This window comes from Lissotriton helveticus, chromosome 12 (assembly GCF_964261635.1).
Source record: "Lissotriton helveticus chromosome 12, aLisHel1.1, whole genome shotgun sequence".
Lineage (NCBI taxonomy): Eukaryota > Metazoa > Chordata > Amphibia > Caudata > Salamandridae > Lissotriton > Lissotriton helveticus.
In genome coordinates this window covers 754,261,889-754,278,526 of record NC_136073.1, presented here as the reverse complement: position 1 = coordinate 754,278,526, position 16,638 = coordinate 754,261,889, and positions in this window count along the sequence as shown.

The window sequence follows — 16,638 nt, the reverse complement described above, 5'->3', positions numbered from 1 at the left end:
TCGATCAATATCTTATCAGCTACACGTTTAGCAGTTTTAATTATTAGGACAAGCCAGTCCCGTGTGCATTTCCAAGCCACCATAGACCAATCCTTTAAGAAATCTTTGTCTTCTAGGAAAAGTCTAGGGGCATTTGTGACTATCAAGCCAGTTGGTGCGCAATTGCCACGGAGATACTCCGCCATGGTAATCCCATGGACTATAGTTCTCGAGTGGCTTTTCTTTAGCATTAATACTTTTGACCAACCCTCTATATTAGTACTAACTGCCACCGGTAGATGTTCTAGGAGGCTGGGGTTATCGTCGAGAATAGATTGAATTTCGTCCTCTTCAAAAGCTAGGTCTAAATTAGTAGCCATCTTTAGAGGAGAATATAGAGAGTGTGCAACAACGCGACAAAAGCCGTTAGCAAACTCAGAATCAGGTCTGGATATCTAGGCGTAGTAAGCAGTAAATACGTGCTTACAATGTTTCTGACCCGCAGCGGAAGCTGCTCAAAGATCAAAAAAACAATAACATTAAGATGGGGTCCTTGGGCTCATTTAACGACCTACCAGATACATGCCCTACTGATACTAAACAACTAACAATGGTATCTGGGAGTCGAATAGGCCAATCCAGAATCTACTTTGAAAACAACCAAAAAACCATATTGTGTGGTAATTGTAGTGACGTGACTATGTGTCTTACTGTGCACTAATTCTCCTTTTTTGGAAAAAAGTGCCCATCAGTTCCCGCCTGTGTCCGCCCTACATCATCTGGGCTCTCCTTACCCAGGAGAATATATGGTGTTACTACCTGTTTGATAATGGTAGTATACCTTTTGAAAATTTCAAAAGTTTGTTGTGGGGGCTATCAAGATATCATTAAGCGGGTAACTAAATTACAGTGCCAAAATAAATGTGAGAAAAAGTGATGTTAAAATTAGGTAACTATTGAGTGGATGCATGTATTTATTCAGTTCCCTCAAAGTCCCCAATGTTAAAATGTGAATAAACAAACAGATTTAACAAAATATCTGTTATTCAGTATGGTCAACATGTTTCAGCATGTGTGATGTATTTTATCACTGCTTTCTTCAGGACCTAGTTCTTCATGGCTACTGTTGGGATAAAAAGGAAAAATATCACCTGTATACTTTCACTTTTGTTCTGTCTTCTCCACTGTTATTGGTGAACAAAAAAACAGATATACGTGCAAATGTGAAAACAAAGTAGAAACTCAGAAAGGCGAAAGATCTTCAGCTCATATTTGGGCTAAGACAACATTTTATTTATAAGATTGGTTAATTAATCGCCATATCTTGTCATTCAAAGAGCAAAATCGCTACTTTTCTTACCTCAAATTAATGGAGGGAAAGCATCACCCCACCTGGCCGCTGCTCAGGTATGAGGAGCACCGCACTAGTAAAAACACAGAATATGACACTTAAGTTCGCACAGATAATGTGCGCGTGTTGACACAATCTCTTGTTCTTATGAGTAAACATTTCTATCTGTTATTCATAGCATCTATCGTAGTTGGTCTATACATGATTGGCTATGTGTGCTGAGGTGCATATATAAATAAATGGATATATGCGCACGCCTGCCCAGTTATGCATGATCGGGCATGTCAAAGTAAATCAAATTGATGCCCTTATTGATTTGCAGACGAGTTGTTTAATTATTGTAACCACTCAGGGCACAAATGTCGCGTTCTCACCCGGAAAACATAGACATTTAAAACCACCACAAGACAATAATTGTGGTTTAAGAGTAGGTTTAAAATGGTTTTGCGCACCAAAAGACACCTAAAAAGAGCCTAAACCAACAAAAGAGAAAACAGAGCGAATGACCTTCGTAAACACCTTCAATACTAAATCTAATGCCTTGCATCAGATTTGTGTTGTTCATAGGCGGTCTATTTATACGTCCTCAACCATGTATCTCCTGCCGCCAAATTCAAACAAGTGAACACACCTGTCAATGGTGGTCGAAACAAACAACGGACTAATCACCTGTACAAAAGTCCCAGTATATTCGGCGTATCTCATTGGTTATCAACGAACAGAGGTAAACTATCAACTTAGCCTCTCGAAATGAGCCCAATGAGCCCTGAACGCCATCCGTGAATGGCGAAAGTATGGCTCTAGTATTATACGATCCCTAAGTGGCATAGCGTGAAAATATCAATCACCAGAACTACGGATTTTCGGGCGCCAACTGTGTGTCCTACCTCTTGCAGGCACTTATTACCCGATTTCAATTACATAATTCCAAATGAGGTTATTAAAAATAACCTCTGGAGAACATAATAAAGAAAGAGGGGGCCGTGTTAGATTTATCGCTGTAGATAAAACTTAATAAGAATATTCTTTCAGTGCCAATCCATAAGCACTTGTAATTTAGAAGCCGCTATTCCTACCAAGTAACCTTTATCTTGAAGGATTTTATAGCTTGTGCCATTGTCAAATGAAAAGGGAGGGGAAAAAACCCTTTTATCAAATCGACAGAGTGAGAACCAATTGCCAAGTCCATGTTTAGACATCCATCTCCACCACTAACTGATTCATTTTCACAGTTGTGATTTTAATTTTACCAGGGGTTAGTGATATTCCATTGGATTTCCTCATTTAGACCGTTTTTGACCGTATCCATAGAGAAAATCCCAAAACATTCTCTTCTTTTGCGCACAATATCCATTGGCGTCCCTGGCTGTCCTTTTACCTTTTCCAAAATACACCATTTTAAATCGTTTTCCGTATGTTGTTTGGCTAGACAATGGTGTACTAAGGGGGCATCTTCTCTGCATCTGCGTATAGCAGATTTATGTTCACTGTACCGTACTCTGAACTCACGTGACGTTTCTCCAACGTAGGATAGGTCCCACGGGCAAGTTATGCTGTAGACAACGTTTTGACTCCTACAATTCGTTAAATCTCTTAACTGGAATTTCTTCCCGTGGTACTCTACACAATTTGTTATCATAGCTGTATCACAGGCGTGGCAGGAGCCACATCTATGATTGCCTATCACTAATGGTAGGCCTGTAACGGTCGTTTGTCGCATCTTAACCTGCTTAGTGGGACGCGTGTGTACAAGTATATCACGCAAGTTTTGATTTCTACGGAAGGCAACCAGCGGCTGTTCTAGCTTGGTTTCCTCCTAAACTATATTCAAAATGTTCCCGTTTTTCTGTACGATGTTTTTTATTTTAAAATTAAATGGTGAGTGATTGACAACACAAACCAACTGTTCTTTCGGAGTACATGCTGTTCCTTCTAATAAGGCATTGCGGTTATAATATTTTGCCCTCTTGTATACATGGCGAACTAGCCTTCTTGGATAACCGCTCACCAGCAATCTCTCTTTTAATGTATCTCCGTGTTTATGGAATTCACTGATATTGGTACAGTTCCTCCTAATGCGAAGGAATTCCCCGAAGGGGATAGAATCTTTTTGAATAGCAGGATGGTAGCTCTGATATTGCAAAATTGTATTTTTTGCAGTGGACTTCCGAAATAAGCTGACTTCTAGAACAGAATTGCGTCCTGAGATAAGGATATCAAGGAACTCTACACATTGGGGGCTACTCCTGGCAGTACATTTTAGATTTTGATCACTCACATTTAACCATGCCACATATTCGTCGAGGGAGTCACTATCGCCTTTCCAAATGAAGAAAATGTCATCAAAACGCCTCCATGTGATGACCTGATCAAAAAATGGAGCCGCCTCATTAAAGACATTTCTTCTCTCCCATTCTCCCATATATATATTCGCGACACTTGGAGCACAGGAAGCCTCCATGCTGGTACCCTTAATTTTCTGGTGCAGAGATCCATTAAATTCAAAAAAGTTATTCAAAAGGACTATCTCAAGGCAGTCAAAAATAAATGTATCTGGTCTGTCTCCTGGAGATCTTTGTAGCAAGTCAGCTACTGCCTGTAATGCTTGACATTGAGGAATGTTGGTGTACAACGCCTCAATGTCAAGCGTCACTAATATTTCCATCCTTGAATCAAACTGCATACCCTCCAATTTTCCAATGAGGTCTCCAGTGTCCCGAATAAATGATATATACGTTTGTGTTAGAGGACAATGATATGGATCAACATACTTTGATAAGGGCTCAGTACTTGAGCCTATGGTCGATATGATGGGGCGCATGGGTGGATTAGCTACATCTTTGTGCGTTTTCGGAAGACCATATAATGCTGGGGTCCTAGGGCAAGATTTATTAAATAAATTCTACTCTTGTAGACAAATGCAAATCCTGACAAATATCCTGCCCCGAGACGGCACACTCGGGAAGAAACGGAAACGTGAAGCAACGCTCGTACTCACCGTCTGACCTGCGGGCTCCTGCGTGCTGTGGATCCGAAGCTGTGCTCCTGCTTGGTCCGGGGCCTTCGCGGTGTGGAGACCGGAGCCTTGCCTGCGTGGATCGGCCGGGGTGGCGGTGTCGGCGGCGGCCCCCGGCGGGAGAGAGGGCCGACTGTGAGAGGCCGTTGTGTGATTGTTCCGGTGGATACTGACCGGGCCCGGTCCAGCGGCCGGGAGGCCCCGTGGTAGGGCGCGGCGCACCGTGGATGGGGGAAGACCGTGCAGGAGGACGCCCCCGCTGCTGCCTCGTCCGGCCATCTTGAAGCCCTGCGCCCGGAGTCGGCTTGTGATGCCCGCGGGAGGTGGCCCCCCGAATTTGGTGGCGCATCATTCTGCACCAAGATTGCCATTCTTGGGGATTGAGTGAACTCCAGGGGTGTCCTCGCTTAAGAGCCCGCTCCGAGAGTTACGGAGGGTGGTGAAGCGGCTGAACCCGCAAAATGGTGGCCGACGCCCTGGGACACGGATTTCCTCAGGGCGGCGGACTTGTGTGGCTGGAGTACGCGGGGGCCTGGTCCTGTGAGCGTGAGCCCACGATTGGTGATGTCCTTGATGCCCTGCAGTCTCTGTATGCGGCCTTGGCCCCCGGTGCCCCTGTGAAAGGTATACGGTCCGCCGCCATCTTTGATGGACCGTTCTTCATGGACGCGGCTCGACTTCGTGGTGGCGCTGCTTCGTCCCCCTCGATCGCTGCGAGGAGTGCTACCGCTGTGCATCGACAAGACTGCAAGCCTGCGGCCCCGAATCTCCTGGCAGTTGTGAGTGTGGAGTGCGAGGGCGCGGGCTCCATGTTGGGGCCCTATCCTGCTCGAGTGTTCAAGGAGCGTTGTGGACTGCTGCTCCGATCTACTTTGGTGAGGTCGTGCTGTTGTACTGCGGGGGAACCTCTGCTTTCTTATACGGCGAGACTGAACTCCTGTTTTTTGCTGCTCTTGGTGTCATTGTTGAGAGTTCCGGACTGCAGAGAAAGATTCTTGTTTTGTTGCTGGTTGCGGGGGGGCCCTGGTCTACACCCTTGCCTTGTTTTGTTCCGATTGAGTGGCCTCTACATCTTGCAATGTTTACTTCCCACTGCTATATCATGTGTGGTAGTGATGACTAGGAAAGGCCAGGGGTGATCCAAACTGAACCCCGAATACTACCGGTGAACGGATTGTGATGAGGCAGACCCCCAATCATGCTAATATGAACGATCCCTTTGAGAGTTTATGATACCTGAGATTGTGTCGATCTCGTTTAGACGCTGCATAATTGTGTGGGTGGGCGGGGGGCTGGGGCCGAACTACTCGATTGATGGTCTCCTTCCCCACTCTCTTGATTTCTTTTCCCCTTTTTTGCCTCCTTATTCCTCTCTCTCTTCTTGACTTCTCTATATTTTGGGTTCTGATTTAGGGCGACAGGCACGCTGCTGGGGGGGTAGGCCGTAGCCTTCTGCAGGGGTGCAGGGTGGGGTGGGTGGGCTGGGGCTTCTTCTTGGTTTTCTTCCTTAGTTCTATGGCTCTTTTGTATCCCTTTATGGTGACCGTCCTGTCCTCGGAAGAAGCGGTCGCTCCCACCACCTCCTCCCGACCTGGCATCTTACCATAGCACTTCAACTTAGCTAAGTACTCCTTTCTTCCGACAACCTCTGCTAAATTTACCGCACTGCTGGGCATTTGTAGCGCTTGCACTGCTGGGCTTTTGTAGCGCTTGGTGATATCGCACTGCTGGGCTTTTGTAGCGCTTGCACTGCTGGGCTTTTGTAGCGCTTGGTGTTTTACTGATCACCGAGTACACCTCACAGCTCTGAAATATTCTGCGCTCTGCTCACTGCTGGGCTTTGTCATTGCTGAGTAAGGAGTAGTTTCTGTCCTGTAACTCCAGTTCTGTAGTAGGGGTATCTCTGTTATAGTCATAATCTAGTGAATAGTCCCGCCCATGTGCGTGGACCCCGGAGCAATCAAAAATAATCTCTTACAGTGTCAAAAAATGCAGAAAATGCATAGACACTTAAGAGAGAATTTAAAGACAGATAATGCAGCCAAAAGGCTACACTGTCCAGTACTTCAACTAGAAATTTCCACCATAAAATCCACAAAACAGCAAAGCCTGTACAGATTTCCCTTGCTTAACAGCAAAATCCCTCAGGAATGATAGAGAGAAGAACCTGGACAGACAAGCCCCATAGGCTGCCATTATGTGGCTTAATTAGGATACTGTGCCTTTAAGAGAACCTTCCAGAACCTTCTCTCAGTATCCCAGAATGCATAGCAGGTCCAACTTAGCCTCAGTTCTTTTCGAGGGCGTAGGAAACGCCAGACCTGTAGCATTATGATCATGAACAACACTCCACCGGGGAGGCGGGAGGGCGCTTATGACTATAACAGAGATACCCCTACTACAGAACTGGAGTTACAGGACAGAAACTACTCCTTCTGTAGTAGGGGATCTCTGTGTATAGTCATAATCTAGTGAATAGAATGGCAAGCCCATCCCCACACCAAGCGGCGGTGGAGAATAAAATAACGCCACTACTGTGCGAACAGATTCCGCAGCGAAGCCTGCCCAACCTGAGCGTCTGCCCTGGCATCAGTGTCCAGGCAGTAATGCTTAGCAAAGGTATGGACCGACTTCCAAGTGGCCGCCTTGCAGATCTCTGCAATGGGAACATTACGGAGCATAGCTGTCGTAGCAGCTTTGCCCCTGGTGGAATGAGCCTTAGGCTTACCTCCTAAGGTCTTATTAGCTTTGTAGTAACACAACTGTATGCAGGACACAATCCACCTCGAGATGGACTGTTTAGAGGTAGCAAGACCTGTCCTGACTGAGCCATAATTGACGAACAATTGGTCTGACCTACGAATATCTTTAGTCTTATCAAGATAAAACTTCAGCACCCTCCGCACATCCAGGGAATGTAAAGACCTTTCCGCCGGAGATGAAGGATTCTGAAAGAACGTAGGCAAAGTGATAGTCTGATTGATATGAAAATCAGAAACAACCTTGGGAAGAAACTTAGGGTGAGTACGCATAACAACTTTAGCATTATGAAATACAGTATAAGGTTCTTGGCAACACAATGCCTGAATCTCACTCACCCTGCGGGCCGATGTAATGGCCACGAGGAACGCCGCCTTCCAGGACAGGTGCTGCAACGAAGCCTTATGAATGGGTTCAAAAGGCTCCTTCATCAATCTGGACAGCACCACATTCAAGACCCATGAAGGCGAAGGAAGCCTGACAGGAGGGAACACTTTCTTCAAGCCTTCCAAAAAATCTTTGATCACAGGGATCTGGAAAAAGGAAGTCTGTGAAGGGCCTTTCCTGTAGGCAGTCAAAGCAGCCAGATGAACCTTAATGGAATGGACATTAAGGCCCGACTGCGCCAGATGAAGCAGATATGGAAGGATGACATCTTCCTTGCATGACGTAGGGTCATAGTTCTTAGACTTGCACCAGATGCAAAACCTCTTCCACTTGTAAGCATAGGAAGTCCTAGTGGAAGGTCGCTTAGCCTCCTTCAGTATGCCCATACAATCCTCTGGGAGATTCAGATGGCCATATTGCACTATTTCAGGAGCCATGCCGCCAAACTCAAAGACGAGAGGTTGGGGTGCACCATCCGCCCCCCGAACTTCGTGAGAAGGTCCGGCCTGCACGGCAGCTTCATGTGAGGAAGGAGAGATCGGTGAAGCAGGTCCGTGAACCACCACTGTCTGGGCCATTCCGGGGCAATCAGAATCATTCTCGCCCTGGATTGAGACAGCTTGATGAGAACCGCCGGAATCAGGGGAATTGGTGGAAAAGCGTACAGAAAGCTGTTCGACCAGTTGATCCATAACGCGTTCCCCAGCGTCCCTGGCTGGTAGTACCTGGAGGCGAAGCCTCGGCATTTGCTGTTTTCGGCGGTGGCAAACAGATCTACGTCTGGAGTTCCCCACCTTGCGAAGACTTCTCCTAGTACTTCGTCGTTTATGACCCATTCGTGGTTTTCCTGCACGATTCTGCTCAGCTCGTCTGCCTGAACATTCTGCACACCTGGCAGATGGGTGGCCGTTATCGACAGTCCTCGAGCCAGAAGCCAGTGCCAGATCGCCTGCGCCTCCTGCGACAGAGTGCGCGATCTCGAGCCCCCCTGCTTGTTGAGGTAATACATCGTAGTCGTGTTGTCCGTCTGAACAAGCAGAGAGTTGGTCTGAAAGGACGGATGAAAGGCCTTCAGTGCCAAGTGAACAGCTCTCAGTTCCAGGAAATTGATGTGGTACGTGGACTCCGTCGGGGACCACGTCCCTTGAATTTGCAGATCTCCGGAATGCGCCCCCCAACCTAGGAGAGACGCATCCGTCACGATGGTCTGTGTGGGAATGTCCTTGTGGAAGGGAACGCCTCTGAGGAGATTCTCCTTCGAGCACCACCACTTCAGAGACTGAAGAGCATGTAGAGACAGTCGTATCCTGTCGTCCCAAGAACCTCTCCTCTGGTCCCACTGATCCTCCAAGCACTCCTGCAGAGGACGCATCTGTAGCCGTGCGTGAGGAGTGAGAAAAATGCAAGAGGCCATCGATCCCAGTAGAGAAGACACGGTCCTCACCGTCGTAGACGGAGTTTTCATGAGAGCCTGAGCCTTCCGAACGAGTGATAAACGTCGCTCTTCCGAAGGAGACACGCTTGCTGACAGCGTATTGATGGAGGCCCCCAAGTACTGGATGCACTGCACCGGAATCGGGACCGACTTGGACATGTTGATGTGCAACCCCAGCCTGTTCAAGAGAACGCACGTCTTCTGGAAGTGTGCTCGAGCTTCCGAGAAGGAGGAGGCTTTGATCAACCAATCGTCCAGGTACGGGTAGACAAACACCTTGTTCTTCCTCAGGTGTGCCGCTACCACTGCCATACATTTTGAGAATGTCCTGGGTGCAGACTTCAGTCCGAAGGGTAGCACCGTGTACTGATAGTGATTGGTGCCGACTTGAAAGCGCAGAAATTTTCTGTGTTTGCATGCAATGGGCACGTGGAAGTATGCGTCCTGTAGATCTATGGCACACATCCAGTCTCCCCGTTGCAGCTGAGGGTAGATCTGATGCAACGACAGCATGCGAAACTTTTCTCTGCGAATCCACTTGTTTGCCTGCCGCAAATCCAGAATGGGCCTGAACTCGTTTTTGTCCTTCTTGCGGACAAGAAAGAACCGAGAGTACAGACCTCTTCCTCTTTGAGACAGAGGTACGTCTTCGATCGCCCTTTTCCTTAGCAGAACGTCCGCCTCCGTCTGAAGCTCGCGCAGTTGATACTGCGAGCTGACGGGAGGAATCGATGGAGGAGGGCTGGTGAAACGTAGACTGTATCCATTGCAAACAATATTCAGCACCCACTTGTCCTGAGTAATTTTTCTCCACTCTGCCAGAAAAAATTGAACGCTTCCCCCCACCGGAGCGGGTAACGGACGAGGGGGAAGTAACAGCTCAGGGACGGGACCCGGCCGGGCCCTTGGTCGCGGTAGAGGACTGTTGACGACCTCTACCACCCTGTCGCTTCTGGAAGGGCTGCCTGTACTGCTGCTGCTGCTGCCGCTGTTGATGTTGACCAGCAGACTGCCCCCTTCCACGACCCTGCGCCCCAAACCGACGCTGGTACTGTCGGAAGGGTTTCTTTTCCTTGGGCTTTTCCAGGCCCACTGCCGTCAGGGTCTCCGCTTCGGCCTTCATCCTGGCCATCTCATCATCCGCGTGCTTCCCGAAGAGGGTATCTCCGGAAAACGGGAGATTCGCCACGCGTTGCTGTGCCTCCGGTTTCAACGATGTCAACCTGAGCCAAGCATGGCGTCTCTGGTGAATCCCGTGGCAATATCCGTGCGCGGACAGCAACGATATGTCTGCTGCAGCGCCGATGGCCTGATTAGAGACCAACATCCCCTCCTTGACGATCTCCACAAAGTCCTCCTTGCGGTCTCGAGGGACGAGGTCTGCGAACTGCTCCATCGAGTCCCAAAGGGACCGGTCGTAACGTCCCAGCAAAGCCGAGTCACTGGCTGCCTTCATGGACGAGGCGGATGTCCCACACGCCTTGCGACCAGCAGAATCGATCCACCGGCTCTCCTTGTCCGGAGGCACCGTGGACGCAGGGGAGGTGGAATGAAGCTTCCGAGCAGCAGTCACGATGACTGAATCCGGTACCGGGTCTTTCCTCAAGAAGGCTGGGTCTGAGTCCGGAGCCCTGTACTTTTTCAGTATCCTGGAAGGGACAGATCTCACCGTCGCCGGCGTCAGGAATAGCTGGTCGGCGGGCTCAAGGAGCCCCGGCACCAGAGGTAACAGGGGGCGAGACAAGTGCCTCTTGTGTAAAGTCTCAAAGATTACCGAGGTAGAAGCCGTAGGCGCTTCAACCTCAATGCCCAACTTCGCCGCACCACGCAGGAGAACCTCCTGAAATGTGCTAATATCGTCTATCGGAGACACCCTAGTCTCCGGCGAATCGGACAGCGTGGGCGAGTAGGAACGGGTCCCAGAAGGAGAACGTGACCTGGACCGACGTCTCTTGTGATGATGCCTGGATCGTGATGAAGATCCGCGGCCACTCCTCGATCTGTCCCGTCTCCCCGAGCGAGACCTCGACCTCTTGGGCCTCGGACGCTCCTTCGGCCTCCCAGGGTCAGGAGCTCCAGGCTTCTTAGGAGTCTTCTTCGGAGGCGTCGGGAACTTAGGCATCGACACCTCCCTCGGTGGGATCGGGGGTGGAGGGGCAACCGGACGCGGGTCCCGCGGAGCCGGCTTCGGAGGCGGGGTAGGGGCCTTCGGAGGAGGACCCTTCGGCACAGCAGGCCGCGGAGGAGGCGTAGACGGCTTCATCGGAGTATCCACCCCGGAATGCGCCGGTCCCGGCGAGCCATCACCTCTACCAGAGAGTGGGGAGCCCCCCACAGTCCTGGGCCTGTCCTTAGGACCTACAGACGCTGAAGACCGGTGTCCAGACGACGACCGATGTCCCCTCGACGTCGAACGGTCCTTCGGCGTCGACCGAATCACACTCCTCGACGTCGAACCGTGTCTTCGTCTCGACGTCGACCCCGACCAGATCGACGAGCCACGAAACCTCGACGACGGGCGATGGTGCCTCGACGGCGACCTCGACCTCTTCGCCGGTCTCGACGTCGACTTCCTGGATCGCTTCGACGGCGACCCTTTGGATCTCCTCGACGTCGACCTCTCCGACCTTCTCGACGTCGATCTTCTCGACCGTCTCGACGTCGGCCTTTTGGAATGCTTCGACGTCGACCTCTTCGGCGCCGGAGATGCCTTTTGTCTCGACGGCGACCTTGACGACGAGGATCCCCTCGACGACGATGTCCTCGACGGCGAACGGCGGTGTCGCCTCGACGGCGAGCGCCGACGCCGGGCCCTCCGATGTCGATCACTCGACGCCGACAGCGACGACGAGGATATCGACACCGGCTTCGACGGCGGCCGGAACACGTTCCTCGACGTCGACGGGCGACGTTTTCTCGACCCAGAGCCCTGGGGAGACCTGGAACTGGCCGTTGACCGTCCCCTCGACGTCGTGGTCAGCGCAACTGACCCAGACGGAGACCTTGGGCGCGGGCTGGTCTTCCTGCCCCTGGGGAGCCCCCCAGAGGCCTCAGCATGGGTAGAAGGAGCCCCTCCTGACCCACCTCGTGCCTTCAGCTTCCTCTCCTCAAGCCCCTGAAGCCTGATCTTCTTCCTCTCCTTCAGGGTCCTTCCAGAGAAGCTTCTGCAGATCCTACACTCCTCAGGGATGTGGGAAGAGGGAAGGCAGAGAATACAGACCTCATGGGAGTCTGTCTTGGCCTTCTTTCTTGAGCACTCAGGGCACTTGTCGAATAATGCAGGCATTATTGGACAAAAAAGAGTGCAGAAACACAGAAAGAAAGTCACCAGAGTACTTTAAAAGTACCAAAAATCGAAATCAGTGTAAAACACCAACAAAAACCCTTGAAAGGGAGAGCTCAATGCTCCAGGGTCCTGCTTGCAGGAGCCGGAAAAAAGAACTGAGGCTAAGTTGGACCTGCTATGCATTCTGGGATACTGAGAGAAGGTTCTGGAAGGTTCTCTTAAAGGCACAGTATCCTAATTAAGCCACATAATGGCAGCCTATGGGGCTTGTCTGTCCAGGTTCTTCTCTCTATCATTCCTGAGGGATTTTGCTGTTAAGCAAGGGAAATCTGTACAGGCTTTGCTGTTTTGTGGATTTTATGGTGGAAATTTCTAGTTGAAGTACTGGACAGTGTAGCCTTTTGGCTGCATTATCTGTCTTTAAATTCTCTCTTAAGTGTCTATGCATTTTCTGCATTTTTTGACACTGTAAGAGATTATTTTTGATTGCTCCGGGGTCCACGCACATGGGCGGGACTATTCACTAGATTATGACTATACACAGAGATCCCCTACTACAGAAATCTTGCTTCGACTTACTGGCTGCACAATTCGATAGCTTATTGCACATTACCTATAGTACTGCCAAATCTCGTAGCGCTTTACCCTCCCCCATAAGGGCTCCACTATTATTACTGCCTGTGCCTAATCTCGTCCTGCCTTGCAGCATTTGTTTACTGTTGCTGCCATTTTGTTTGTAGTGCCGTCCTCCCACACCGTCACTCCACCGCGACCCCACCTCCCAGCGGCCCCTCCCACCCACTATAGCTAATTGGCGTCCGAGCCCTCGTGGAGAGCTGTGACCGTCCTGTCCTCGGCAGAAGCGGTCGCTCCCACCACCTCCTCCCGACCTGGCATCTTACCATAGCACTTCAACTTAGCTAAGTACTCCTTTCTTCCGACAACCTCTGCTAAATTTACCGCACTGCTGGGCATTTGTAGCGCTTGCACTGCTGGGCTTTTGTAGCGCTTGGTGATATCGCACTGCTGGGCTTTTGTAGCACTTGCACTGCTGGGCTTTTGTAGCGCTTGGTGATATCGCACTGCTGGCCATTTGTAGCGCTTGGTGATAACGCACTGCTGGCCATTTGTAGCGCTTTGTGTTTTACTGATCACCGAGTACACCTCACAGCTCTGAAATATTCTGCGCTCTGCTCACTGCTGGGCTTTGTCATTGCTGAGTAAATCTTGCCTCGACTTACTGGCTGCACAATTCGATAGCTTATTGCACATTACCTATAGTACTGCCAAATCTCGTAGCGCTTTACCCTCCCCCATAAGCGCTCCACTATTATTACTGCCTGTGCCTAATCTCGTCCTGCCTTGCAGCATTTGTTTACTGTTGCTGCCATTTTGTTTGTAGTGCCGTCCTCCCACACCGTCACTCCACCGCGACCCCACCTCCCAGCGGCCCCTCCCACGCTCCGTCCCCTCCACTACCCATTTATGACAGATGTCCCAACGCGCAGCGTCCACGCGCCGAAGGTGCGCCAAAGGTAAGCCCGTCCGCGCCTGGACCGCGCCCAGCGCCAGACCCCCGCTTCACCCACCCCACCCGCATTACATACGACGCCTCCACCATCTTAGCACTAAAACGCGGTCGACTCCCCAACTGCGCCCAAGCCGCACCTGGACACACCCATGGACCCTTCACTTGCAACTCCTGCAAGTATGACGGCACCAATACCAACTCCTCATCCACAAACACCAAACAGAGATCTGACACCAACCACCTAAAATGCATCCTGCTCGACACCCGCTCGGTCCACAGACACGCCATCGACCTTTGGAATCTACTAGACACCATTTCTTCGGACGTCGCCTTCCTAACAGAAACCTGGATGAACGCCTCATCAACTCCAGACATCACCATAGCCATCCCGGAAGGCTACAAGGTCATCCGAAAAGACCGCACAACCAAACAGGAGGAGGCATCGCTATCATCCATAAGAATTCCATCCGCATCTCAACCAGTTCAGACGTCAACCTCGCTAGCGCCGAACACCTTCACTTCCAGATCCACACCAACCCCAAGACCACACTCCGAGGCACCCTCCTCTACAGGCCACCAGGACCCCGTGCACAATTCAGTGAAGACATCACTGACTTTATCACCCCACACGCCCTCCCCTCCGAGGACTACATTCTATTGGGAGACCTCAATTTTCACCTGGAAAAGAGCAACGACAGCAACACCGCCACCCTCCTGGACAATCTCGCCAACCTCGGACTCAAACAACTTGTTAATACCCCCCACACACTACGCAGGACACACACTCGACCCTATCTTCACCTCCAGCAAACACATCTCCTTCAGTCACACCACAGTTCTCCATTGGACGGACCACAGCTGCGTTCACTTTGTCTACAAAAAGACCACAACCCACAACCATCTTCAACCCACTCTGCGAAGAAACTGGAACAAAATCACCATCGACCAGATTTCCTCATCGCTTCTTCAAAACCCCCCTGCCCACTCATCGAACCCCAACCAAGCAGCCATTAACCTCACTCAATGGCTAACCAACAGCGCCGACAACCTAGCACCGTTGAAAAAACGTCAAATCAAACTAGGCAACAAAAACGCCCCCTGGTTCAACGATGATCTTAAGAAATCCAAGAAACTCTGTCGCTCCCTTGAGAAGGCCTGGAAAAAAGACCCAAACACCAGCACGAGGGACGCCTTCAAAAACGCCACCCGCATACACCACCAACTGATCCGGACTGCCAAGAAAGCCGCATTCAAAGACCGACTAGACAACGCCCACAACAGCAAGGAATTATTCAACATCGTCAAAGAGTTTACCAACCCCACTGCCAACTCCAACGACATCACTCCCTCTCAAACCCTTTGCGACTCCTTAGCTTCGTTCTTCCACGACAAAATAGCAGACATCCACAACAGCTTCGACAACCAACCCGGAGACCAAGCCACCCAACCTTCTACCATACCTTCACCCCCCTTGAACATCCTTAATAACTGGAACCCAATCTCCACTGAGGACACCATCCGCCTGATGAACTCCATCCACTCAGGACCCCCCACAGACCCATGCCCTCACCACATCTTCAACAAAGCAGACTCCATCATAGCACCACACCTCCGAGACGTCATCAACTGCTCCCTCAACTCCGCCACCTTCCCGGAAAGCTGGAAACACGCCGAACTCAGCGCCCTTCTGAAAAAACCCACAGCTGACCCCACCGAACTCAAAAACTACCGCCCCATCTCGCTCCTTCCATTCCCGGCCAAAGTCATTGAGAAAGCTGTCAACAACCAGCTCGCCGCCTTCCTCAAAACCAACAAATCCCTCGACTCCTCACAGTCCGGCTTCCGAGCCAAACACAGCACTGAAACCGCACTCATCGCAGCAACAGACGACATTCGAATTCTACTGGACAATGGAGACACAGTCGCCCTCATCCTCCTCGACCTCTCTGCAGCCTTCGACACAGTCTGTCATAGCACCCTGTTACAACGCCTCAGAGACATCGGAATCCAAGGAAAAGCACTGGAATGGATCACCTCATTCCTTGCCGGAAGAACTCAGAGAGTCCGCCTCCCACCATTCAAGTCAGAAGCCACCGAAGTCATTTGCGGCGTGCCACAAGGATCCTCTCTTAGCCCCACCCTCTTCAACATTTACATGAGCCCCCTCGCGACCATCGCACGCCAACACAACCTCAACATCATCTCCTACGCTGATGACACTCAACTGATCCTCTCACTCACCAATGACCCTAACACCACCAAAATCAACCTACATGAAGGAATGAAAGAAATAGCCGAGTGGATGAAGCACAGCCGTCTGAAACTGAATTCAGACAAAACAGAAGTCCTTATCTTAGGTACCTCCCCCTCCGCCTGGAACGACTCTTGGTGGCCAGAGGCCCTTGGAAAAGCACCCATCCCGACGGACCACGCACGGAACCTGGGCGTCATCCTGGACTCCTCACTCTCGATGACCGGACAAGTCAACGCCGTTTCTTCATCTTGCTTCAACATTCTTCGCATGCTCAAAAAAAGATTTCGCTGGATCCCCACCGAAACTAGAAAAACGGTCACCCACGCACTGGTTACAAGCCGCCTGGACTACGGAAACACCCTATACGCCGGTACCACCGCAAAACTTCAGAAAAAACTCCAACGCATCCAGAACGCATCAGCCAGACTCATACTAGACATCCCGCGTAAAGACCACATTTCTGGTCACCTGAAAAACCTCCACTGGCTCCCCGTCAATAAGAGGATAACTTTGTCTCCTCACCCACGCACACAAAGCACTTTACGAACTTGGACCCGAATCCTCAACACGCGACTTTCCTTCTACACCCCCTCCCGCCAGCTACGCTCTTCCAACCAAGCCCTTGCTGCTGTTCCTCGC